Here is a 27,258-nt window from a genome sequence, read left to right as displayed (position 1 = left end):
CAGCCATGGACAAGTACATACATCGTCACGTTTTCTCACTGCGGAATCTATGTTTGAATTGCACTGTGAAATCACTCTTTGTGTTCAGGCGAATTTGTTCATATTACCATAAAAACTTCAAAATATCTTATCTGGTTGTTGGGCAGGCTAAAGGAGAAAAGAAAGTGAGAGAAAGAGAGCTTAAGCAGAATTACACTCAAGTCTTGACAAAAGAGCTGCAGCAGAAACAGTATTAGCAGAGACCCTTCTTTGTTTGCACATTAACAAAACCCAACTCAAACTGGCTTCTGGAAAAGGGGAGTGTAGTGACTCTGCAGTTAGAAATTGGAAATGGATTTATCTTTGCAAGAGATGGATCTGGAGGTTTAAAAATGTGCTTGGAAAGCTCTGCCTCTCTCCTTCCCCATATTTCAGCGATGCTTATCTCTCCTTGTCATATCGTAGGTAGGCTCTCCTTGTGTGTGTGTGGTGTGTGCGAGGCAAGGTGAAGTCCCTCTGCCCTAGATACACACGCGCCCTGCTTAGCAATCACAGTGGAATCGGACATCCTCCACCCATCAAAGCCCTATGTCAATCTCAGAAAAGACACTGATTTATTTTCCTTGAGTCACATGCACATTTCTGAATGAAGCCTCGGCACTTCCGGTAGCTAGGCTTGTCCACGAGCTTACCCAGGAAGTGGGGACAGGCCGTTCTGATTGACATCACAAGCTGGATCACTAATAATGGGGAAGGAAGAGACAGAGGAGGGTGGGAAATGATGCTGAGCAGACAAAATCTACAGCTTCCACAGGTCCCTGCAAACCTTCTGTCCTCCTGACAAAACTGCAAGCTCTAGAGAAAAGATTTTCACAATATGAGAAAGACCATCCCAATAAAGGGGATTCTATAGGTTTTTCATAACTGTTCATTTGTGAAAACTTTTAAACCAATCAGCAGAGAGATCATTTATACTTGAACCAATGCATGAAAGGTCACTTGTGCATAATATTTCCTATGTGGATGGCGGACATTCAACATCTGAAAATTCTAAAGGCAAGTGAATAATGTGAAGTCATGAATCTGGAGAATATAATGGGTAAATAGAAAATAAATCAGGTGAATGCCTTACACCCAAAGTCTGAGGGAGGTGGGAATCAGATTACAATGTGGGAAACAAGTTACTACCCAATGAAATTTTATCACTTACATTTAAATTCAAAATGAAGAATCTCACATTATTTTCTTCATCAATTTAAAATTATCATTGGACTTCACTGTGAAACTTACAAAAGCTGGCTTTTCAGTATCAATAGCCACACCTATTTCACCTCTGAAATTAGCATAAACACTTACGTTCAAAACTAAAAGCCATCCCTACCCTTAAAGTGGGTGATCATTCTCATATCCTGGGTTTCCCTCATAGCTCAGTTGGTAAAGAATCCACCTTCAATGCAGGAGACCCCAGTTCAACTCCTGGGTCAGAAAGATCCACTAGAGAAGGGATAGGCTACCCGCTCCAGTATTCTTGGCCTTTCCTGGGGGCTCAGCTGGTAAAGAATCTGCCTGTAATGCAGGAGACCTGGGTTCAATCCCCAGGTTGGGAAGATCCCCTGGAGAAGGGAAAGGCTACCCACTTCAGTATTCTGGCCTGGAGAATTCCATGGACTGTATAGTCCATGGGGTCACAAAGAGTTGGACACGACTAAGCGACTTTCACTTTCACATTCTCATATCCTAGTTTAAAGCTTCTTTGGATAAACAATTCTTTCTTAATGTGCCTTAAACTAGTGAGATATTATTGAGACTAATTCAGTTCCAACTAACTGAATGGAGTTAAAAAGGGAAATGGTTATTCTTCAAGTGCTTTCTCTAAATTTTGACAAAATTGTAGACTTAAGAATTTACTCACAGGTTTGAAGATTCACATTGAAAGAGTTCAGTGTGATCCAGAGCGTGATCTTCTATCTGGCAAAACAGGTTCTTATTTTTGAGGGGGAAAAAAAAAAAATCCTGAACCTAAGCACAATAATTCCCTGCTAACAAATCAAAGGTTAGATCTGTACACTCTGCCTACTGTGTAGCCTTTATGTCATTATGACAAAGTTGTCTGCTACTGCTAAGTCGCTTCAGTCCTGTCCGACTCTACGTGACCCCATAGACGGCAGCCCACCAGGCTCCCCCGTCCCTGGGATTCTCCAAGCAAGAACACTGGAGTGGGTTGCCATTTCCTTCTCCAATGCATGAAAGTGAAAAATGAAAGTGAAGTCGCTCAGTCGTGTCCGACTTAGCGACCCCACGGACTACAGTCTACCAGGCTCCTCCGCCCATGGGATTTTCCAGGCAAGAGCACTGGAGTGGGTTGCCATTGCCTTCTCCGGCAAAGCTGTCTAGGAGGTGGAAAATGGTTAGACATCAGAAAAATAATGATAGAAACTGTAAAACAAACAAACAAAACAGACAACTATAAATTTAAAGATGCTATTACTATGCACGGGCTTCTCCGGTGGCTCAGTGGTAAAGAATCCACCTGCAATTCAGGAAATGTGGATTCAATCTCTGGGTCAAGAACATCCCCTGGAGAAGGAAATGGCCACCCACTCCAGTATTCTTGCCTGAGAAATCCCACAATCGGGGATGGGCGACAGTCCACGGAGTTGCAAAAGAGTCAGACATGACTTAGGGATTTAACACACATACACATTGTTATGCATGCCTACACAAAAGAGAAAACAATAGCTAGGTTAAAAAATTAAGACAAAAAGTATAATTCAGTAAGTTTGCTGATCCCAACAGTTTCAGAGACAGGTGAGAGTTTTTGCTAAACTCACAGTGTGGCCAGAATCACCTATCTGGCTATTTCTTTAGCAGGGATTTCAATCAATCAGATATGATTTACTGCACAATCTTTCAAATTCACTTCATGAAATCCTTACAGTACTTTTAATTATCTCTAAGATATAATAGAAAACTCTCTCTAAGAACATGAATTCTGTCTCACTATGCATATGAGATAAGGGGACTCACACAATTTCTTTCACACTTTTGTTTCTTTACTAAAATCCAACTGAAGTTACAAGTCATTTCTCTTTTGACTGAAGTTATCCCCAACTCATAAATCCCTTCTTGGTCATTGGTATTATTAATTCACTGAACTTTTCTTACTTTATAACAAAATTTGACTTTCTCTCAATTCTCCCAGGTATAGAAGCTTTAAATAACCACATTTATCATGCTGTTCTCAGAATGAGATTCACCGAGCATTTCTTTGTAGATTTTTTACTTAATATTTCCACATATTTTAATTTAAGTTGAAGCAAATCTAGGACCCCATTTGCCATATAATCGATTCACTATTCTAGAAAACAAGCTAGAAGCCAAGTACCATTCCAAACTCTCATTTTTTTAATAGAATTAATTATTGTTAACTTAAAAGATAAGTTTAAGTTCTTATCAATCTAACCAAGTAAGCATTATTTCAGTTTATATATATTGTATGCCAGCAAACTAAATTAAAATATAACTAGAACAAGGTATAAAATTTGTAATGGTTAACAATTACAAAAGGTATTCTTTAATTAGGAAACATTTTGATCTTTGATTTCAGCTTATCTAGAGACATTTTCGAGTGGTTAAACCAGGCCATATAAAGGGTTATAAGGTGCTATGACTCAGTTTTACTACATGAGAGTGGACCCATTCCACCTTTGTCATTTAGAGGACAACTCTGCAATTGCCTCAGTAAAAAAAAAAAAAAAAAAAAATTCCTTCCATGCCTGGACTCCAATCTGCCTGAGCATGTCTAAGAAACTGACATTATAGGCATGATGATTCAGAAACCTCTTGGGATAGCTCCATCACTTTGGGCCCTATCTTATGGAACATAATACAAAGTTTAAAGAGTACTTTGTCTTCCTGGATCCTCTTCAATACCAAACACCACCCGGATTTGGCACTCTAAAGGATGTCGGTTCTGAAGCCTGATGGAACGGCTGCCTGGACCTACCCTGCCATCCAAGCGACAGGAAAGACTATGGTGCCTGCTGGAAGGGCTGCTGAGAGAAATCCTGTCTGGTCTCAAGGCCAAAAACTGTTGTATCTCTCCAGAGGAACTGAGAATCATTTTCTTCCTGGCCTCTGTGACCATGTAATTGATTAGATTTCCCTCTTCTTGTTGGCTGCGAGAAAACTTAGAGCCAACTTCCGTTTCTGGCACTATTAAAGACTAGATATCCTGCAAGACCTTGCCAAAAAAGATGACTAAAATGTTGAATTAAGGGAAAAAATAGGTCTTTAATTGCCCTGAGGAGATGGCACGAAAGAGCACTGCAGAGGCCAAAATTAAAGTGAAAGCAGAAACCCAGAAGTTAGACAAGTACCAGGGCCAGCTTTCCCTCTGACTGCTTGTGCTGAGCCCTGAAGACCTTGAGTTTCCACCATGGCAGCTGCATAGAGTGTGAGGTGCAGGAAATAAATACATGCCCAAGTGGGAAAGTAAATAGGGAGAAGGGTCCACATAGTGCTGAGATATCAAAGAGTTGCATACACTCAGCCTTAGGACAAATGAAAAATAAACCCACCTCAAAAAAACAGACAACATAGCAATTTGCCTGACTCAATCTTAGAGCAAAATAGAAGAGAAAAAAAAAAAAAAGATATCTTGAAATTTATACCACTGAAGTTCAACTTCATCTATCTATGTGATATAGGACACTTGACAGAGAATTTTATTTGAAGTGGTAAAATACTTTGGCCATCTGATGAGAAGAACTAACTCATTGGAAAAGACCCTGATGTTGGGAAAGATTGAAGGCAGGAGGAGAAGGGGACAAAACAGGATGAGATGGCTGGATGGCATCACCAACTCGATGGGCATGAGTTTGAGCAAACTCCAGGAGTTGGTGATGGACAGGGAGGCCTGGGGTGCTGCAGTCCATGGGTCACAAAGAGTCAGACATGACTGAGCGATTGAATTGAACTGAACTGAAGAGTATGTGTGCCTAAGATGACTGAAAAAGCAAATTTCAACTCTCTTTGGAAGAACATTACTTCAAGCCAGACATTAACGAATTCCCATAGTTAAAAAGAATACGAGCTCCCAATAAAGTCACAAACAATAAAGGAAATAGTAAAACAAGATAAACTCAAGCAAGAACAACAGAAGATAACCAAAAAGGCTTCAAATATTGGAACTGTTAGATCTATAATATTACATAATTATGTTTGCAATCATTAAGAGGTTAAAAAAATAATAACTTGAAAAATAGAACCCAGGAACATAAGACTATAAAAAAAACCAGAGGCTATTTTTAAAAGAATCAAATAGCAGTTTTAGAAATTAAAAACTCAATCAACAGGACAAAGAGAATACATGCAACTACAGAGAAATAAACTAGAAGATAAATCCAAAAAGTTATCCTGAAGGTAATAGAGTGAAAAAGAAAAATATCAAAAAGAGTTTAAGAGATGTGAAGAATTAAAGCAATAAGGTTTATCATCTATATTTTCAACCAGAGTTCCAAAAAAAGAGAGAGACTATTGAAGAGACAATATAAAGGAGATAAGGACAGAGCACATTCTCAATGGTGAAGCCCATGAGCAGAGTACATGTGGCACTTTAGCCCTTGAAACCTTCAGATAGCACCAACATGATAAAGGCCAGACTAATTAGAAGTGGCCTATGATAAAGTGGGAGTGGATACTTAATCAGTGGCTGGACTGGCCTCAGAGGACCTCATAAGCCGGATGTGTAGATGCCATGAGGCAGAAAAGGTTAAGCCTAGTGGCTTCAGAGGGGATGAAATAAAATTATCACGGGAGGTTTCTGAGTATTGCTCCTTAAACGCTGCCTATTACATTTGGAAACTCCACAAAGGCAGAAAGGTAGCAAACCAAAGTGACACTAGCTGAGTTAATGCTTTATGGATTATCACCTTTACTAATGGAAAGGAAGAAATTTTCTATTTTTGTGAAAATAGAGCAATATAAAACAATCCAAAAATCCCTTGATTGTAACTTCCAAGAGGTCTGAAAAATGGAAAGTGAAGAAACGCTTAACATCCGCTCTCACTTCTTTGCCTTCTCTTTGTGTCTCCCTGGATCTAAAACTCTCCTTGGAGTTTTCTCTAGTAACCACTCCTTTCCAAATGCCCTTCTATTTGTTCCCAGAGCTTTACATGCCTATCACAGCACTTACTCTATTCTACAGAATTTTAATCTCTTCATAAGCTGTTAAACAGTTTGCTCCCTACATGCCAAACTACATTCTTACAAAATCAGACCTCATATTATTAGTGTTTGCATTCTTAGAGTCTGTTCGGATCTAGTTCAATGCCTTGCATATAGTTCCGTATGTCCAACTACAGAATTACATACATGTATTTCTAGTCATCACACCATAATGTATCAAAAATGATGAACCATTTCTCTTTGGATTACAAATGAAATGCAAAGAACTACATTTAATAAGAGAAAGGGTTAAAGAATAGCATAACACACTGCAGCCAAAAAAATTAGATGTATTTAACATTTCCTTATACTCCTTCTTATAGCTGAATTCAGTGATTTTGCTAAACTATTTTGTTTCCAAAATTGTTGAAAAGTAATTAGCATTCCTTATTTTCCAGACTGTATAAGTTTTATAAAACTTTTCTCTTTTCAAACTTTTCTCCCCCCAGGGCCTTCCAGGCCTCCACAGCTGGATATATTTTGCCTGCATGAAATCAAACAGCATTAATGCCTCCCCGTCAGCTGGTGCTATCATTCAACACACACTTTATTCAAAATTAACACTGCACCAGATTCCTCGTTAATTGTAGAAGAAGGTTTTGGAAAAGCTGGTGCTCTCCTGGTATGCAATGTGGACCCCAAGAACAGAGTTACAAAAATAGAATAATAGGAACATAAAAATTACTATTTCCCCCAACAGTAAATTATGCCCTAAGAAAGATGCATAATAAGATAAGGGATATATTTTTTATTTTTACTAAGTTTTCGTTTTGATGTAATTTCAAACTTTGAAAAGTTGCATAAAATTTATAAAGTCCAGTATATATTTTATACCATTTTACTGTGTATTGCCCTCTCTCTCTCTCTCATATATATGCATATACACATACTTTCTCTCATATAATTTGGAAAAATGTATGTAAAACGAAGATCATGGCATCTGGTCCTATCACTTCATGGGAAATAGATGGGGAAACAGTGGAAACAGTGTCAGACTTTATTTTTCTGGGCTCCAAAATCACTACAGATTGTGACTGCAGCCAGGAAATTAAAAGACGCTTACTCCTTGGAAGGAAAATTATGACCAACCTAGATAGCATATTCAAAAGCAGAGACATTACTTTGCCAACAAAGGTTCGTCTAGTCAAGGCTATGGTTTTTCCTGTGGTCATGTATGGATGTGAGAGTTGGACTGTGAAGAAGGCTGAGCACCGAAGAATTGATGCTTTTGAGCTGTGGTATTGGAGAAGACTCTTGAGAGTCCCTTGGACTGCAAGGAGATCCAACCAGTCCATTCTGAAGGAGATCAGCCCTGGGGTTTCTTTGGAAGGAATGATGCTAAAGCTGAAACTCCAGTACTTTGGCCACCTCACGTGAAGAGTTGACTCATTGGAAAAGACTCTGATGCTGAGAGGGATTGGGGGCAGGAGGAGAAGGGGACGACAGAGGATGAGATGGCTGGATGGCATCACTGACTCAATGGACGTGAGTCTCAGTGAACTCCGGGAGTTGGTGATGGACAGGGAGGCCTGGCGTGCTGCGATTCATGGGGTCGCAAAGAGTCGGACACGACTGAGCGACTGATCTGATCTGATCTGATCTGATATAGTATATAAGTTTACTTACAAAGAAGAATTTATAAAAATTATTTAGATATGATTTTTTCTAAATCATGAGAGGAAGTTACAGACATCATGTCCCTTTACCCTTGAATATGTCAGTATGCATTTCTTAACAACATAGACCAAACAGAGACCACATGCAATTTTTAAAATTAGAAAATCTAACTGACATTACGATCTAATCAATGATCCATGGTAAAATTTTGCCAACTGTCCCCATAATATCCTTTATAGCTTTCCCCCCACTCCCAAATCCAGCATCCAAGCCGGGATCACTCATTGCATGTGATGGTCATGTCACTTCGGTTCTTTTAGTCTGGAATAGTTATTTGGCCTTTTTTTGTGTTTCTTTTTAAGCCTATAAGCCAGTTATTTTGTAAAATGTCCTTCAAATTGGGTTTGTTTGATATTTCTTCAGGCTTAAATTCAAGATATGCACTTTTGGCCGAAAGACATAAAAGGGAAATACATTGGATCAGGAGGCATCTGATAATTTGGTCCATAATTGGCAATATTAACTCTGAAAAGTGTATTTTAGCTACATCAGTAAATCAAGAAGTAATACAAACATAGATTCTTATGAAAGCTTACCCCAAAATGAACCAAATATTAAAAATGTGTGACATTCAGAGAGCTAGTATATACTCACACTAGCTCCCTTTGATAAATGGGCAGGAAAATAAGTGAGGTGTTAAAAACAGAACAAAAGAGAAATTGTTGTGGGAAAATTTGAGAAACAAGGATATCTGCCTATTAAGCCAATCAAGTTGCTAATAGTTTCAGGGTATATGTAGTAAATCGGGAGTCATTTTTAAAAACTAATTTGAATTCCCCTAGATTCCCTTTCCAAGACATGACTGGTAATTATGTTTATAAATCATAACTGGCTTATGACAATGGAATATTTGGTATGTGTCTGGCAAAAAAAAAAAAGTCATTTCTTTTTAAGTTCCCTTTAGTTCAAAAGCACTTAATTTTAAACAGGTTGTAAGAATATGTCCTTATGACACTGTCTTTCAGTTCAGGTCAGTCGCTCAATCGTGTCCGACTCTTTGCGACCCCATGAATCGCAGCACGCCAGGCCTCCCTGTCCATCACCAACTCCCGGAGTTCACCCAGAATCACGTCCATCAAGTCAGTGATGCCATCCAGCCATCTCATCCTCTGTCGTCCCCTTCTCCTTCTGCCCCCGGTCCCTCTCAGCATCAGAGTCTTTTCCAATGAGTCAACTCTTCACATGAGGTGGCCAAAGTACTGGAGTTTCAGCTTTAGCATCATTCCTTCCAAAGAAATCCCAGGGCTGATCTCCTTCAGAATGGACTGGTTGGATCTCCTTGCAGTCCAAGGGACTCTCAACAGTCTTCTCCAACACCACAGCTCAAAAGCATCAATTCTTCAGCGCTCAGCCTTCTTCACAGTCCAACTCTCACATCCATACATGACCACTGGAAAAACCATAGCCTTGACTAGACAGTCTTTAGCAAAATTATAAAAATGTAGATAAATATAAAATACACAGATTTATGTGTATGTATATAATATGCATGCACATATTGCTTACACATACATATTTACAAAAACAGGAAGTGTGTTTCCTTCTATTAGTAAAGGTCAGAGCCCACAAAGCACTCTACTAATGTCAACTTGTTTTCTTGCTTTTCCCCACTGATGCAGTTTTCATGTGTAACCAGCTGCATTTGGGTTTAAGAGTAATACTCAGAAATCTCCCGTGGTAATTTTATTCTATCCCCACAACTGGATATAGTACAATGCTATTTAGAGTAAAGTAGAAGAGAATTTCAATGCATTACAATGTGCAAACTATAATTTCAGTTCCAATTTTCAGAAATTGTTCTGTTAGAAAAAATAACTTCACTGGAGGCTTCAGCCCTGTACTATTTTTATGCAACTCTCTAGGCATGTAAACTTAAAGACTCAGATTGCACAAAGAAGCTATTTTTCCTTTGTTTTGTTAAGAACTCCATTCACTTAGCACTCAAGTGAAGAGTGAGAGATCCTTTTTTTTTTTTTAGATGATGCTATATGATGGCAAGAAGCGGGGCAAGCAGTTAGACTTTTTGCTTTTAGTCCTTATCATTCTCCAAGACTTAAAGACATTCATTTTAATGAGGCTAAACCACGTGCAAGGCATCCTTTTAAACTATAGTACAGAGTTTTACGAAAAGGACACCCCATCACTTGAACTGGTCATCATCAAAGGGTTGTAAAATACATCAAATACAAATAATTTTTGGATAATGCTGTCATGCAATATAATAATAATTCACAAATGACTCTGAGAGAGAAGGCATTTAGAAAAGACTTGTAAAAACAGCAAGGAAACCTGGCGTGCTGCAGTCCATGGGGTTACAAAGAGTCGGACATGACTTATAGACTGAACAATGACAACAAAAACAGCAAGGACGAGAAGCTGGAGTGAGGTAGGTTGGACTGAGCTTTGTGTGTCCCTAGTTGAGAATCTGCTTAGAGTTTAATCCCTAGGGAAAGGGATTTAAAAAAAAAAAAAAAAACAAGGTTCCTTCTTAGACATCACTGAACAGTCTTCCTATTCATTTAAACTTCTGCCATAAGAACCTAAGACAAGAAGTTGTTCAAAGGTAAGGAAAGTTCATGGCCACATGAAGAAAACTTCTTATGCACGCCTCTTCTTTGCTAACAGGTCTTTTTGTGTTAACTCTCTTTTGCCCTGTTCACTCTGCTGCCGATACAATTAGGCACTTTCTCTTTCAGTCACCTTTCAACAGCTGAGCTCTCATAAGTGTTTCAAAGGATATATGGAGAAACAGTTGAAAGCAGGCTTGCTCATGGCCCTGTCTTTATTGCTTCTGGCTCCAGAGAAGATAAGAAAACCCTGCCACTTCTCCTTCATGTCAAATAACTTTATCAGAAGGAAGAAATGAGTGAATTATTCAAAGTCGCTTAGTGAATCATTGGCAGAGGAAGCAATAACTGACTTTTGGACCCTGCGGATCCTCTTCCTATTCCCCTTCACTTCACATCCACGAGACAGCCCGATATGGAATGCACAGCAAAATGATTAACTAGGATCCAATGATTCCAGTATGGGTTCCTTACAATCTACAGCTACTGGCAGATGGTTCTGTGGGAGCCCTTAAAAATAATCTTGTTTATACTTGAGCCCTTACAAGAGAGTTGGTCATTTTTACTCTTTTATTTTTATCTCTATGGAAAAATCAGGAAGCTGTTTATATAGGGATGCTGCTGGTTGTCATGGATGAAATGCAGTGACTCTGAGGAAAGGATATTAAATTTTTAAGGAATAAGAACACATATAAAAATATTTTTAAAAGGGGGCAATGCGAAGCAGTTTTCTAATTTTGTTTTTACATCTTTTGCAATGCCTATGGGTGAGAAGCAAGAGTTTTTCTTTTTTTTAAAGCAGTCACTTCTTTTTTAAAAAGTCCCTCCAGTTATGAACGTTGGCTGTTTTCACAGAAGTAGCAGAGGCTAATTTGAAAGAAAACTAACTTCTATGCTGCATGAAGGGAGATGAAGTAGATAAGTCCTTACCGTTTAAGAATGGAAAAGTACTACTCTTGGGGCCAGTTATGTTCTTGCAAAGTGTAAATCATTATGTAATATTTTCCCTGGGACAGCCCTCTCTTTGGGGTCATGAAAAATAACATTTACCTTAAGTGATCAATTTGATCCTCACCATTCAATAGCAACGCTGTGTGGTTTTGAACCACACACTCTTTCTACCACAGGTGTACAGGAGATATACGAACCTCACTTTCCTCATCCAAAATGAAAGCCAACATAGAAAAGCGGCAGAGAATGTCAACTGACTGAACTCACCCAGAGGGAGAAAAGAAAAAAAAACTTACACCATGAGGGGTTGGCTTTGAAGTAGTTGTCTCTTTATTAACCTAAGGGACACCCGGAATCTCTAGCATATCTCAAATAATCCAGGTTCTTGAAAAAAAAGTTCTGGATATAATTCAGAAACAGCAAGCCCCCTGAGTGTAACATTTCCACAGCTGACTTGATTTGCTGGCTTGTGAGCCAGACATTAAAAACGTCTCCTGGATAAGCTCCACTGTGGCCTCGTACAAAAAACAGTCGCTCTTCTTTCCTCCACCCACGCTCCTGGGTGATACAGTCGGGAGTGAACAGGGGATTTGTAAAAAAGAGGCTGATTCAACCTCCCCTTGTGAATTTAACCTCTAAATCAGATTTTGAGAAAAACTAAAGTGAGGCAGAAACAAAAGTGCCAGGGCAGAATTCAGCCCTCTGCACAGTTTCTCCTTCAGTAACCCCTTCCTAGCACGTTTGTTTACAACCAAGGAACAGCAGAGACAACACAACAAAAAATTATCTACCTTTGAGAGCTGTTTAAAAATGATAGAACGAGCCCATTGACAACGATTGGCTAGTTCACAATAAGAGGTAAATTATATGCATATCAAGGGCTTCTCTGGTAGCTCAGATGGTAAAAAAAAAAAAAAAAAAATCCGCCTGCAATGAGGGAGACCTGGGTTCGATCCCTGGGTTGGGAAGATGCCCTGGAGAAGGGAACGGCTGTGCCCTCCAGTATTCTGGTCTGGAGTATTCCATGGACAGAGGAGCCTGGCAGGCTACAGCCCATAGGGTTGCAAAGAGGTGGACATGACTGAGCGACTTTCACTTTCTTATGCATATCAGTGTGGAAAAATAACCAAGACACTGTTAAGTGGAAAAAGCAAGTTGCAGATTAGAGAGGAATTATTGAGTCCATTTGTGGGGGAAAAAAATTCATATCAATGTTTAACTTTCTGAAAGAATATGCATACACAGCTAATTGCCGTCACTCTAGTCCAGGACACCACCACAGAAGCACTGAGGGCTCTGTGTGCCGGATGATTCTTTGCTATGGAGGCTGTCCTATGCCTTGCAGAACGTTTTACAGCAATTCTGGACCCTCTGCCCTCTGCCCTAGCTGTGACAACCAATGTTTCCCACTGGCAACTGTCCCCTGGGAAGCAAAACTGTCCCTAGTGGAGGATCACTGCTCTGAGGAATGAAGATGGAGGAGAGACTTGACTTCTCATCTCTCCTCTTCTGAACCATTTATTTTTATTTTTTGTTTGCTTGTTTGATTTTTCCATGAACATATACTACTTCTGTAAGAAAAAAAAAAGTTGATTTTTGTTTTGTTTTGTTTTATTGGAACAAGGGAAGAAGTTTCCAAATTCACCTCATAGCTCATATAGAACCTGGAAGAAAAAATGAACTATATAACTAATAAAAATGCTCCATAAAGCTGTGTTGCCACTTTGATTGATTTAGTAGCTTCATGTAGTACATTTACTCTGAAAAGCTTAAGGCTCTGTTTAAAAAAAATTTTTTTTCAGGAAACATATTCTAAAATTTTTATAGTCAAAAAAAAAAAAAAATGACAGTAACAGAAACAGTTACAGAAAGTGGCAGCCAAAATCAAGCTATTTAATGAATGCAATCAGCATGGGTATGCAAGGTTAGGGATTTTTTTTTCCACAGCCTAGAGCCAGCCCTCAGCAAAACTGCGAGAAATGGGCAAGGTCTTCAATACTCTTCCATCCTCTCCTGCCACTGCCCTCAATTATCAATTCATTTATTTATGCAAATATGCAGGAGGACTATATTAGACTCTTAATTCTTTGGGATTTGAGAAGCACCGACTGCTTGGGGATAAATTAAATTATGGTCTTATCCTTCCCGGTGACCTATGCACTTGAATGTACTACTCAGTGACAAGGAGCGTTCTCCTGGGGCAACTTCAGAGACCAGTGTCTCCTGGCAGGAGTTCCAGGAAGAAGAGAGCTGTCTGCCAAGTTGTACTACAAAGGCAGCCGCCTTGGTGAGATCGGGGCACGGCCAGGCTGCTCCCAGGGAGACATGAGGGAAACCCAGGAGGAGAGGGCGGCCATGTTGTTGACTCAGCAAAGAAAAACTCTGGAGGAGGATAGGGAACCTAAAAACTTTAAAAAGAGAAAAGTGAAAGTGTCTGGTCCAAAATGAGGGGAAACCCAAGCAACATACCAAACAAGGTGAGGGCGGGGACGGGAAGGGAGGAGAGGGAAGAAGGCAACCAACAATATGGAAGATGGCAGTATGAGGGGGAAGGGTCTCAGGAAAACGAAGATGGAAAAGGAAGTGCCTCGCAGGTAGTGGAGCAGCAGACAGGAAGTTTAGAAAGTGGGCTTGGTTAGACCTGGCACGCTCCTTAAGACAAAGGCTGTTCCCTTAAAACACAGAGCCAGTGGCGATTGTAAGGGTGGGGTAGATGAGGTACCATTCCTGAAAGTCAGAGACATGGATAAGCAGGTTCTACTTTGAAAAAAAGAAAGATAGAAAGAAAAAAAAAAACAAAAACCCACAATAACTAGTATTCGTCTTCTTCAAGTCACCATATTTTAACTTCACGGTGCTTATCCATTATTCAGCCGTTCCTTTCACCAGTCTGCAGCCAGGACTTGAACTGCCATTTCCTGGTTCCGTGGGTGGTTAGGATAATGAGGGGTATTCTACGGCTTCGCTTCATTTCTGGCCTCCCTCCCTTTTTGAGGGTGTGGACTTTCTTTGCTCTGCTCCATAAAAGATACTGTCACACAGAAGGCTGTCTGTGTGTGGCCCTGGAGCCCCTCCAGCCTGCGCCTTAATAATAACAGCAGCAGCCAGAAAAGGCAGAAAATGGATTATAAACCTCAATGTTAACGTTAGGACTAGCAGTGGCCATGGTGCTGGCATTCTTTGCTTCTGAAACAGAAACAGAAAGAATGAATGCTCAGGACTTGATATGAAATCATTATTTGCAAGAACTTTTCTTCCTTGTACCTCAAGTTGGTCACAATGTGGACTTATGAAAATATCAGGGTTCTTAATATTTGAAAAATCACAAAATCAAGAACTCTCCATTAAAAAGAGTCAATAAGACTTTTTACTCCTCCCTCATAATGTGATTTATGGCAGTGTTTAAACGGTTTACCTAAAATTGAAGCATCAAGAATTATGAATTTACAAACTGGAAGCTTTTATATAAACCACTTGTAACAGTGGTGTCTGAGCTGAAAGAAATGGAGTTCCTGAAGGCATGTTCAATATTTCTAAGAGTTAAACAGAAATTGCAAGTTCACTTTCAATGAAGTTGCATGGGCTAATTGAAGTGTCAGGCACCTTTGATTCAGTGTGGAATTATATTAATGTAATGTGGCAACACTGGTTATCTCTTGCTGATCAGAATTTCTGTTACAGAGACAAGGAGAGAGAAAGGAGAAAACAGGAAGGGAGGGAGAAGGGAGAGAGACAAGAGGAACAGAGCAGAATTTCATTCTAGACTTGCATCAGTCCTTGTTAAATTAGGTGATGTGTAATCTCACCAGCCCTCAGTTTGCTTGTCTGTAAATACGGCATAATTCTATATCATGCCCCTATTAGTGTCGGGAATAATCCATGTAAGCATTCAGATTACTTAGACTGGAATCACCAGTCTTTCTTGGGCGCTTACTACATCCTTGACACAATTCTAGGTGTTTTCCCTTTGTTCAACACAACATTATGAAGTTACCACAATTATTATCCCCCTTTTCAGATGGGGACTTGAGACACAGAACAGTTTTTAAAAACTTATCTAAGGCCACACAGCTAATGAACTGGGGTCTTAAACAAAGCAATCTGGTTAAGAGTCCATGGCTCTTCGTTACAAACCCACACTATTAACCACTTTGCTTCGTACCCTTTATCTGTATTTAAACCTAACGTGCAATGATTTCTAGCACCATTATTCTATGTCCTTGTTATTAAAAATGAGAAAAAGATGTTGCTATCAAAAAAGTAGTGTTTCGTAGACAACATTCTTCAGAGCTCAAGATCTGTGTTGGTTAAAATGATTAGTAATCATTGTTCCATAATGAGGAGCTTGACATTTTATGGTCAGTCATTAGTTTAGTCACTAGAATGACTTTGATATAGTGACCCTCCCATCATTCACTCTTTTTTCCAGGCATTCATTCATTCACCAACCACATGAGAGGCACTCTACAATATGCTGCTATTTTAACAGATTCAAACATAGTATTATTTTGGTGTACCTATAATACATGTTTTATGCTCATTAAATTTAAAATATACTTTTAGATTAGTAAGTGGATGCTCTGAAATCACAAACCCTTTTCTTTATCCACTTTCCTCTTTGTATTACTTAATTTTTAATTTATTTATGTACAACTACCTACAAAAATATATATTGTCACCCTGCTCCTTTAACTTATATGCAGAGTACATCATGCAAAATGCCAGGTTGGATGAAGCACAAGCTGGAATCAAGATTGCCAGGAGAAATATCAATAACCTCCGATATGCATATGGCATCACCCTTATGGCAGAAAGAAAAGAGAAACTAAAAAGCCTCTTGATGAAAATGAAACAGGAGAGTGAAAAAGCTGGCTTAAAACTCAACATTCAAAAAACAAAGATTATGGCATCCGATCCCATCACTTCATGGCAAATAGATGAGGAAACAATGGAAACCGTGGCAAACTATTTTCTTGGACTCCATAATCACTGCAGATAGTGACTGAAGCCATGAAATGAAAAGATACTTGCTCCTTGGGAAAAAAAGCTATGAAAAACCTAGACAGCATGTTGAAAATCAGACATTATTTTGCCGACAAAGGTCCATCTAGTCAAAGCTATGGTTTTTCCAGTAGTCATGTATGGATGTGACAGTTGGACCGTAAAGAAGGCTGAGTTCCAATGAATTGATGCTTTGAACTATGGTGTTAGAGAAGACTCTTGAGAGTCCTGTGGACTGCAAGGAGATCAAACCAGTCCATCCTAAAATAAATCAATCCTGAATATTCATTGGAAGGACTGATGCTGAAGCTGAAGTTCCAATATTTTGGCCACTTGATGTGACGAACTGACTCATAAGAAAAGACCCTGAGGCTGGGAAAGATTGAAGGCAGGAGGAGAAGAGGACAACAGAGAACGAGATGGTTGGATGGCATCACTGACTCAATGGACATGAGTTTGAGCAAACTCCAGGAGCTGGTGAAGGACAGGGAAGCCTGGCATGCTGCAGTCCATGGGGTCGCCCAGAGTCAGACACGACTAAGTGCTGAACTGAACTGAATATACAAAAAATGCATTTCTCAAATATATATACAAGGTCACGATTCTTCAGAGAAAATGTAATCTGAATTGAATAAGTGTAATATAAATAAAAAGAAGGAAAAATAACCCATAAATAATCCTTACATACTATGGATCTTAGTACAAAAAATATATATATAGCACATGATAATCCATCTCCCTTGTCCTGATATGCAGTCCTTACAAAACCAATTTGTGAAAAGTTTAAAAATAAAAAGCTTCTTCTAACTACAACCAATTAGAATGCAATTAGCTACAGTGAATGGTCTATTCCTGACTGTCCAAAAGCAGGTTATTCAGTTTATGGATTAACCATACTCTTTTTTCTACCATTTTCTCATTTTATGCTTCCCTGCTTCTCTTCTTTAGCTTTGTACCTGTTCATTAACATGTGAAGATAAGAGGCTCAAAGAAGAGTTTGGAGGTAGAACACAATGAAGCACTTGGATCCCTCATTAGTAGCTCTCACGGGGCTTTAATGAGAGAAGAGAGACAGTACAATGAGCTACATTAGGTCTCATGTATCAAAGTAAATTATCCTCCTTTCAATAGTTTGACATCTTTACCTAGAAACGTTCTCCAGTTCAGTTCAGTTGTGTCCGACTCTTTGTAACCCCGTGGACTGCAGCACGTCAGGCCTCCCTGTCCATCACCAACTCCTGGAGTTTACTCAAACTCATGTCCATTGAGTTGGTGATATAATCAAACCATCTCATCCTCTGTCGTCCCCTTCTTCTGCCCCCAATCCCTCCCAGCATCAGGGTCTTTTCCAATGAGTCAGCTCTTGGCATCAGGTGGCCAAAGTATTGGAGTTTCAGCTTCAACATCAGTCCTTCCAATGGACACCCAGGACTGATCTCCTTCAGAATGGACTGGTTGGATCTCCTTGCAGACCAAGGGACTCTCAAGAGTCTTCTCCAACACCACAGTCCAAAAGCATCAATTCTTTGGCCTCGGCTTTCTTTGAGATCAAGGATTCCTACCTCCAAACTTAACAGGTGATATTATAAAACTAGAGCTAAGAGAAGGTAGGTGACTTGCTCCAGGCCACCCAGTTAGACAACATCACAGTCAAGATGAGAAACTAGGATTTGTCAATGCCTCAACCTCCTCAATCCTCTCTTCTCATTTTCATCCAAACTCATGTCTTCCCAGTATATTATTCTGCTTCAGCATTTCATAGTAGTAAGGAATTGAGTGAATTCAACTTAAAAAATTCCATTAATAATTACAGTAAAATTAGCTTATTTGAGAACAGTTTTGATTCTTTCTTTCCCATTGGTGGGATAAACCAGTGTTTATCTATCTGTTGTACATCAGGTCCTTCCAAATCATTTAAACAAAGAATATAGATTGAACAGAATGGATGCCAAAAGTTCACTTTCTCCAAGAGCATTTAGTTTAGAGGTAAACACTTGAATGTTTTTGAGATGGCATATGAATTAGAAAAAGTAAGATAGGAAAGAAAAAAGGGAAAAAGAGGAGATGGAGATGGTAATGTTTTTACTTCAAGGACGTGATAGTTTAATAGTATCATTGAGGGGCTTCTGTGGTAGCTCAGAGGTGAAGAATCCCCCTGCCAATGCAGGAGACATGGGTTCCTTCCCTGATCCAGAAAGATCCCATGTGCCTCAGAGCAACTAGCCGGTGCGCCATAACTATTGAGCCTGTGCCCTAGAGCCCAGGAGCCACAAATACTAGTGAGTCCGTGTGCAGCAACTGCTGAAGCCTTCGTGCCCTAAAGCCCTTCCTCCGCAACAAGAGAAGCACCACAGCGAGAAGCCCAAGCACCACAACTAAAGAGTAGCCCCCAGGCCACAAGGAGAGAAAAGCCCGTGCTACAGGGAAGACCCAGCACAGCATAAACAAATAAACAATTCTAAAAAATAACAGTATCATTGAAAACGATTTTTCCTGTAGACTCTTAGTGATTGTTGGACTATCTTATGATAGATACCTATGGCCTCTGCTTGTAATTATCTATAATATATTTGTAATAGATTGCAAGAGCAAATACTCTAAAATTGATACATTCATAAACTATTATTTACATGAACAATCAGCTCCAAAATGAAATTTCTTTCCCAGAGTTTGCCCATTGATGGATTTCTGCTTTAAGGAGTATAGTGTAAATAATTCAGTGTTTTAAAAATTGTCTGCAAAATTCAAGGCAGGTAAATGATTATTGTAATTTAATGCAATTAGTGTTTGGAACTATACAATAAAACACATACCATATTCATGTATTATCTAAGATTTTGATGGTAATACTTTCTTAAACATTTTGCTCCTTTTATCATCAAACTGCATTTGTTTGTTCATTTTAAAACTGTATTATTCAATTCACTAAATTTTTACTTATAAAGTCTCTAAACTTGTCTTCAGTTGTCAATTTAATTGACAAACATTCCTTCAAACATTGCACCACTAAGAATTAAAAGCAACTCTTTTTATATATCTTTAAAATATGAATAAAAAATGAAACAAAAGATATGCTTCATTTCATACGGATAATGTTAAATTAATTGTATTTTCTAAAATTAAATTTTAATATCTCATAAGAAGCCAAGGACATTTAGGGTACTTTTTAAAATTCTCTTCTTTTAAATATTTTTGTACTATTGCTTTTAACAATGCACCATTCTGTTTGTTAAGTACATTTGTTTTTATTCATTTATTAGGCTATCCGAAAACATGCATATAAGCTAACTAGTCATTTTCAATAAAAGAAAAATAAGTGGAGAAATGATTATGATAACATTATAAGTGTTATAATTTTTTTAAGTAAAGTAAGTGTCTAAATATTTGAATTTTAGTCTCAGACAAAATTTCAAAGAGTAATATTTACATAGTTTATTAAGTTATATTTCTGGGGACATTCATGTCATTATTATTATTATTATTGCATTTTGACTGTGGTATGTCTTTATAGGGAGCAACAACAACCAAGAAAAGTTAAAATAAGTACTTAACCAATTCCCAACCACTCTACTGAGGGCTTTTTACTTGTTTATTTTCACAGTTCTATGAGGTAGCTGTTTTTATTATCCTCATGTTACAGAAGAATAAAAGGTTTACAAGTTAAACAACTTGCCCCACAGCTCATATTTAATAAGTGGCTGAGCTGAAATTTGAAGCAAGTTCTGGCTCTGAGCTCCTTCGGCAGATAACAGGCACTTTGTCACTTGGCAACACAATATATAAGTTTACTTACAGAGTAACTTTATAAAATCTATCTAAAGGTCAAAATTCTTCAGACTTGTGTACCCATGCAAGAAAACAGAAAAGGTCATTCTCTGGATAACTGAAGAAAAAGCTTCTTTTAATCTAAATTGACTAGCTTACTTGATAAGAATTTCCATATTATTAATTCAGTTGCCCTCTTTGTAACATAATCTTTGAAATGAAGAACTGGGTTTTGGAATAGCATTTTCTGTGCATGAGGCTAAGACAAATGGATTGAATTGATTGAGTCAATGAAATAATTTTTTAGTTAATTACATTGAATATTTGGAGTTTAAGTGGTCAAAATAAATTTATAATCAGTATTTTTCTGATTCTCATAAATAGCCTTCAACCCCACACACATAGTAATTCTGGGTATCTTTCACAATCTTCATCTTTACCAAACATCAAAAATCTCTCCCTCTCTCTCAAAATCTCCAACCTTCTTTTGCATTTCTCTATATTTTTTTATAATCACTGTTTGTAAGTTAGGGGAAATAACCAATTCTCTATCAATGCTTTACATATTAGATAACCCAACTGTTCTGCATTACAATAACTAGAAGTCAGAGATGTAAGAAGGAGAGAGAGAGGTCACACACGATGCGGACACAGACCAGATAAAATTAACTTGTCCTTTAAGACCAAAGAAGACCTTCCAAGCGAATGCATACCACAGAATTTTTACTGCTTCATTGCTGTGGCAGGATTCCCAAACTTCAGTAAAAGTCAGGGATGTATGAAATCAGAGATGGTACAAAAATGGAAATCCAAAGGATATCTACAAAATCTGAGGAATAGCCTTGCTCTTTCTATTTCCTCTGGGAACAAAGAACACAGTAAATAACTTTATCTAGATGCTAAGGCAGGGAAGGCAATGGCACCCCACTCCAGGACTCTTGCCTGGAAAATCCCATGGATGGAGGAGCCTGGTAGGCTGCAGTCCATGGGGTCGCTGAGGGTCGGACACGACTGAGCGACTTCACTTTCACTTTTCACTTTCATGCATTGGAGAAGGAAATGGCAACCCACTCCAGTGTTCTTGCCTGGAGAATCCCAGGGACTAGGGAGCCTGATGGGCTGCCGTCTCTGGGGTCCCACAGAGTCGGACATGACTGAAGCGACTTAGCAGCAGCAGCAGCAGCAGATGCTAAGGGGTGAGATGTTCCCAAGAGCACGCTGGAGCTACCATCTCTTTTGAGAATAATCCATCCTAAAATAAATGAGTTACTGAGTCTTTTTAAAAAAGGCAAAATAAAACACTACGAGCTTTATGCTTTGAGAAGCAAAGATGGTCAATTAATAACAAAAAGGCAAAAACAGTTATACTAAATATATAAGTGTCACTGGCAAAGCTCATTAACAATTTCCAAGAAATAAAAATAGAACCTGGGTAATAAAATAAAGTCTAAACTTTGTTGTCCTCTATGTTTAGTGTCAGTTACTCACAGGGGGATATGTGCAGAGGTCTCACACCCAGCCTTTCAGATGAGCATTCCTGGTGTGAAACAGCGGCGCCAGTACCTCAGGGAGTGGCCATGTACTTGCTCTGAGAATGGATCCTCCATTCAAGGTGGCGTTGGTGAGTGGCTCCTGGAGTCGAGATGGAGTTGGCGTCCACATGCCCAGCAGACACCACACCATGTGCAGAGATGCCGTGTCTCCCACTGCAATCCGGAGCATAAGAAGTGCAGCTGCACTGAGGGGGTTACTCCGCCCCCTCACCCCCTCCTCCAGGCTGGCTGCAGACAATTGGGTAAAGAATTCACCTGTCCACGTATGCTCTGGAGCAGGTGTCGCCAATCTCTGGGCCACAGATCAATACCTCCTGTCAGATTAGCAGCAGCATTGGATTAGAAGCAAAGTCCACAGTAAATGTAACGTCCTTGACTCATCCCCAAACCATCCTCCCTACTCCTGGTTCTTGGAAAAACTGTCTTCCATGAAACTGGTCCCTGTGCCATAAAGGTTGGGGACCGCTCCTCTAGATCGAGCTCACACCTCTCCATTCTCTGATCAGAGAAAAGAACTTTGCTTCTGAGCCGGACTCCATCTTGTTCTATTGGCTCCAATGACACACGAGAAGGACCTTTGTATGCCGTGTCACACTGAACCCTTAACAAGAAAAAATAATTACTAAGAGCATTACAGCTTTAGAAAACTGCTTCAGGCTATTTCTTCCTGCTAACTGTTTGGACAAACATTTTTTTCTTTTTTATTTAATACATTTCAAAGTAAAGATTGTTCATCGCGAAATGGAGCAGGACGCTATGGTCCTTGCCTCTCCGTGTCCTTGCCTGCCCTTTGTCTGTGGAAAACTTCAGTCAAAGGATAAGTGTATTCAGAGAAATGAGAACATGCAAAAACAAAGGAAAACAGCCCCAAGCAGACCAAATAATAATAATGTAGTCAGTAAGTATAGTCAAGGTCCTTTAGTTCCTTCTCAAGGGCCGTAGATAATATTCTGAGCCATCTCCTGTGAGCTGTCTTAAAGATACTGAAACCCCCAGCAGGTGGAAGAAATTAACTACATGATGACCAGACTGCAGCTGTGACTTAAAATGCCACAATTCCAAGAACTGGCTTCAAAGAAACGGAACCAAACTGACCCTAGAACTGAAGATTCAGTTAAGTTCAGTCACTCAGCCATGTCCGACTCTTTGCAACCCCATGGACTGCAGCACGCCAGGCCTCCCTGTCCGTCACCAACTCCTGGAGTTCACTCAAACTCATGTCCATTGAGTAGGTGATGTCATCCAGCCATCTCATCCTCTGTCGTCCCCTTCTCCTCCTGCCCTCAATCTTTCCCAGCATCAGGGTCTTTTCAAATTAGTCAGTTCTTCACATCAGGTAGCCAAAGTATTGGAGTTTCAGCTTCAATATCAGTCCTTCCAATGAATATTCAGGACTGATTTCCATCAGGATGGACCGGTTGGATCTCCTTGCAGTCCAAGGGATTCTCAGGAGTCTTCTCCAACACCACAGTTCAAAAGCATCAATTCTTCAGCGCTCAGCTTTCTTTATAGTCCAACTCTCATATCCATACAGAAGATTAACTGAACCTAAAACAACCAAGATGATGCTGGTCAGATCATCGATGACTAATCTGAAGATGACTGTCAGAGATGACTGGGCTGTTTCTGCATGTGGCCCCCTCAGCCTATAAAAGCTCTTGCCCCATGATTGTCAGTGGAGGGAGTCAGTCTTTGGACAGACATCCCCCCCTCACTACCCCCCACCACCAGTCCCAGCACCTGAAATAAAGCAAACTGTCTTTTCCACAACCTGGCCTCTTTAATGGCTTTTGAGCAGCAAGCAACCGGACCTCCACCTTTTGGTAACAATAGAACCTGGTTTTTAAATTTTGAGTTTTTCAGGTAAGTCAAGAAACTTGATGCTTGGGGAGGAATATTCTTCTCTTTGCTTTATCTTCACAGCCATTTATGGGCTATCCTCCTACCACAAACACACATATCTGTTCATTTTTCATCACAAACTACTTCAGAGAGCAAAGTGTAGCTGAGACCAGGAGCTGTTAGATTCTCTCTGCACGAAGCCAGTTGCTGTGCTAATGAGTCGAGTGACCTGTGGGCCAAGAGGATGTGAAGTGGGGCACAAGAAGGTTCCATACAACCCACCCCCTGCGTCATTCAGATCCACTCAGACTTTCCATTGAAACGGGCCTGTCAAAGAACCTTTAAGGTATGACCTGACTACAATCCCTCCCACAGACCTAGCACAGTAAAGACACAGGAGGGAGAGGGAAGCAAGTTTCAGTAGCCACTACTCCACACCTGACCCCTCCTCCAGCACTCATCCCAAACTGCCATCACTCTTGGCTGCCCCTTGGTAGGTCTCGATCGCTTGCCTGGTGGAGCAGCCCTTCATCCCTAAAAGGACCTTCAGCCCCAAATGAATCTAGTACCGAGTTGCTTCATCCTTGTTGGGTATTTATAATTATTGTTGGTCATGCAGGCATCCAGACATCTCACTGAGTTTCCTGGGCTCCAGGCACACTTCCTCCTGCCTCTACTGAGGAGCAGCAACTGTAACTGCTCATGGTAATGAACATGTAACTGCTTCCTTTGTCTTATGAAATATCCAAAATGACCAGGCAGTGGCCACAGTTTCAAATTCTGGGCTGTGCTTGTTGTACCATCTATGATAAGCACTTCTGGGTACCAAGACCTCTGATCCAATAGAGCCACAAATTGGCAAGGACAGGAAACAGTAATTCTGCAAACGGGTCACTGGGAAGGATTCCTGGGCCTGTGAATTCTGTTGGAGATGAAGAAACACATACCTCAACCAAAGGCCAGCACCCCGATACTGTACAATGCATTCTCCAATTGTTGCCTTAGATGATTCTTCGGTGAGTTATTTTTTCCCTCTATTAGGCCGACTGCTCCCAGATCATGTTTGTACATGATCCAGGGGGTCCCAAGTTCATTTACCCAGTGTTGCATTTCCTTGCCAAAAACAAAAGGGGGTTCTTTGATCTGAAGCACTGCTGTGAAAAACCAGTGCTGGCAAGTTAAGCAATCTGAAAGCCCTCGGATGGTAGATCTGGAAGAGGCACTGCAGGCATGCAAGGCAAATCCAAGTCTAGCGTTGACATCAGTTCTAGTAAAGAAGAAATATTGTCCCTGCCAAAGTGGAGGGTTCAAAGTCATCAAAGTGCAACCAAGGGGCCGGCTGGCCTCTTCACAGCAGTTCCAGCCTCAGTCTCTGCTGTTGACAGGCTGGACCGTGAGGGGCTGGGCACTGAGTAACTAGCTCAGTCTGGGCCCATGAATAGCGCCCACACCAGCCACGAGGGCCCTGCTCTCCATAGGCCTCTTGAATGAGAACTCTGTAGCCAAGGACAGAGGCCATTTAACCTACACTGGCTGAGTCTTCATACCCAGCTTGTTATTCAAGACTCTTAGTGTTGATGCTCTCTGAGGGCATTACCTTAACACACAAAGATCCACACATTTTGTGCCCATCCCTGATTATCCAACAACATGCTCTTCCCCCAGATGTCCTCATCTCCAATGTTCCACTTTTTCTCCTTCCAGACCCCTGACCGACTAGCCAAGCTATTCACCACAACCCAAGAGCACATATACATCCTATAGTTCCATAAAATATGAATAATCGAGGCCCTGCGTTTCTGTCCATTGGGAGGAATTCCCTCCCTTACTGCCCCTTGAGGCCACCCTGAAGCTGTAAGAGCACAGCTACTCCATGGTTAGCACCGAGATACTGAGCCAGGAGACTCTCTCAGCTCAAGGTCACCTATGTTCCTCATCACTGGGCTCCCTCCATGCCAACCAGCAGGAAAACATGGAATCCTTCTCGGATGTGAGATTTCACCAGCTTCTTCTTCTGCCACATCTTTCCTAATTTCAGGTAGAGAAAATTCTCTCCTTTTAAGTGCTCATGTGATTGAAGAAGGCAATGGCACCCCACTCCAGTACTCTTGCCTGGAAAATCCTATGGGTGGAGGAGGTGGGTAGGCTGCAGTCCATGGGGTCGCTGGAAGTCAGACACGACTGAGTGACTTCCCTTTCACTTTTCACTTTCATGCATTAGAGAAGGAAATGGCAACGCACTCCAGTGTTCTTGCCTGGAGAATCCCAGGGATGGGGGAGCCTGGTGGGCTGCCGTCTATGGGGTCGCACAGAGTCAGACACGACTGAAGCGACTTAGCAGCAGCAGCAGCAGCAGTGATTAGAATTAGCCCACCTGGGTGGTCCAGCATAATCCTCCTGTTTGAAGGTCTGTAGCCTGAATTCCATCTGCAAAATCACATTTTGCCACATAACATAACATAGTCACAGGTTCTGGGGTTTAGATATCTCGGGCAGGGGCATACAGTACCTGCCACAGGGACTACTCTAGCAGGTTTGCATAAGGAGCAGAGTAGGATACGAGTGTACTTAGAGATGGTAGGTGGAGCCACAGAAGCTGGAAGCTCTGAAGTTTCCTGTGATGGCCCCTGTTTTCCCAACAGCTGGGAAACAAGGACAGGAGGTAAGGGTAGAGCTTAGGGTTGAAGGTGCTGGAAAAAGAAAGGAAGCATGAAATAGGAGTGGGGAAATGACTGTACTTCATGTGTCATTTCCAGGCAAAATGAAGGGTTCAGCTGATGCTCATGGCCAAGAATTTAAAGAGACAAGTCAGCCCAGGAGTTGTTGAGCCTGAGAGCAGTAGAATTGAAAAGAAAACAAAAGAAAAAGAGAGATGATAAACTCGATGACTTAATGAAAATGTAGGGAAAGGGAAAGGAAGGAACTCTATTCAGGGAGTAGGTAGCATTTGATTAAAAAAAAAGACATATTTCAGAGAAATAAGGAAGTCAGAGGTTCAGGAGAACTAATTTGGTGGGGATAAGGGGGGATGGGCTTCCCAGGGGGCATGTAGTGGTAAAGAACCTGCCTGCGGATGCTAAGAGAAACAGGTTTGATCCCTGGGTTGGGAAGATCCCCTGGAGAAGGAAACGGCAACCCACTCAAGTATTCTCGCCTGGAGAATCCCACAGACAGAGGAGACTGGCAGGCTTACAGTCCATAGGGTCGCAGAGTCAAACATGACTGAATTGACTTAGCACGTACGCGAGGGGAGTTTAATAAATTCTATATTCGACAGTTTGTGTTTGATCTAGTAGTGAGGGCACCTGTCAGCCAAGAAGAGATGTAGACTTGCAGACTGAGAGAGTGGCCAGCTCAGATACACAAAGTGGGGAATCTTTGAGGAGCTGAAAGCTGTAGCTGTGAGAAGAGCTACATTTTCTAATCATCTCATCATAGGGGTCGCACAGAGTCGTCATACACGACTGAAGCGACTTAGCAGCAGCAGCGTCATAGGATTGCTATAATGATTATAGATTATGTTCTATAGATAATAGATAAAGATAATGGATAATGCTCTATCCATAGCATCTTGCATACAGTAAGTATTCAGTAAGCATTAACTCAATGTTATTTTCATTATTATTATAAAATGGTAGTGCTAGAATGAAAACCCAGTTCTTTCTGACTCTAAATGCTATTTCTCACCTAAATGC

General features: G+C 40.4%; 1 long non-coding RNA gene across 3 annotated transcripts in view; it reads right to left on the bottom strand.

Moving 5' to 3' along the window:
• The window catches only part of LOC139180226 (uncharacterized), a 271,671-nt gene extending 249,384 nt beyond the window's left edge, over positions 1 to 22,287 (bottom strand). For all 3 annotated transcript variants that reach the window (XR_011564551.1, XR_011564552.1, XR_011564553.1), the window contains exon 1: positions 21,657 to 22,287. This is a non-coding gene — a long non-coding RNA (uncharacterized lncRNA). The remainder of the gene's footprint in view (positions 1 to 21,656) is intronic.
• Positions 22,288 to 27,258: the final 4,971 nt, after the last annotated feature.

Source organism: Bos indicus, chromosome 27, assembly GCF_029378745.1.
Source record: "Bos indicus isolate NIAB-ARS_2022 breed Sahiwal x Tharparkar chromosome 27, NIAB-ARS_B.indTharparkar_mat_pri_1.0, whole genome shotgun sequence".
Classification (NCBI taxonomy): domain Eukaryota; kingdom Metazoa; phylum Chordata; class Mammalia; order Artiodactyla; family Bovidae; genus Bos; species Bos indicus.
This window is presented reverse-complemented; position numbering and strand designations above follow the sequence as displayed.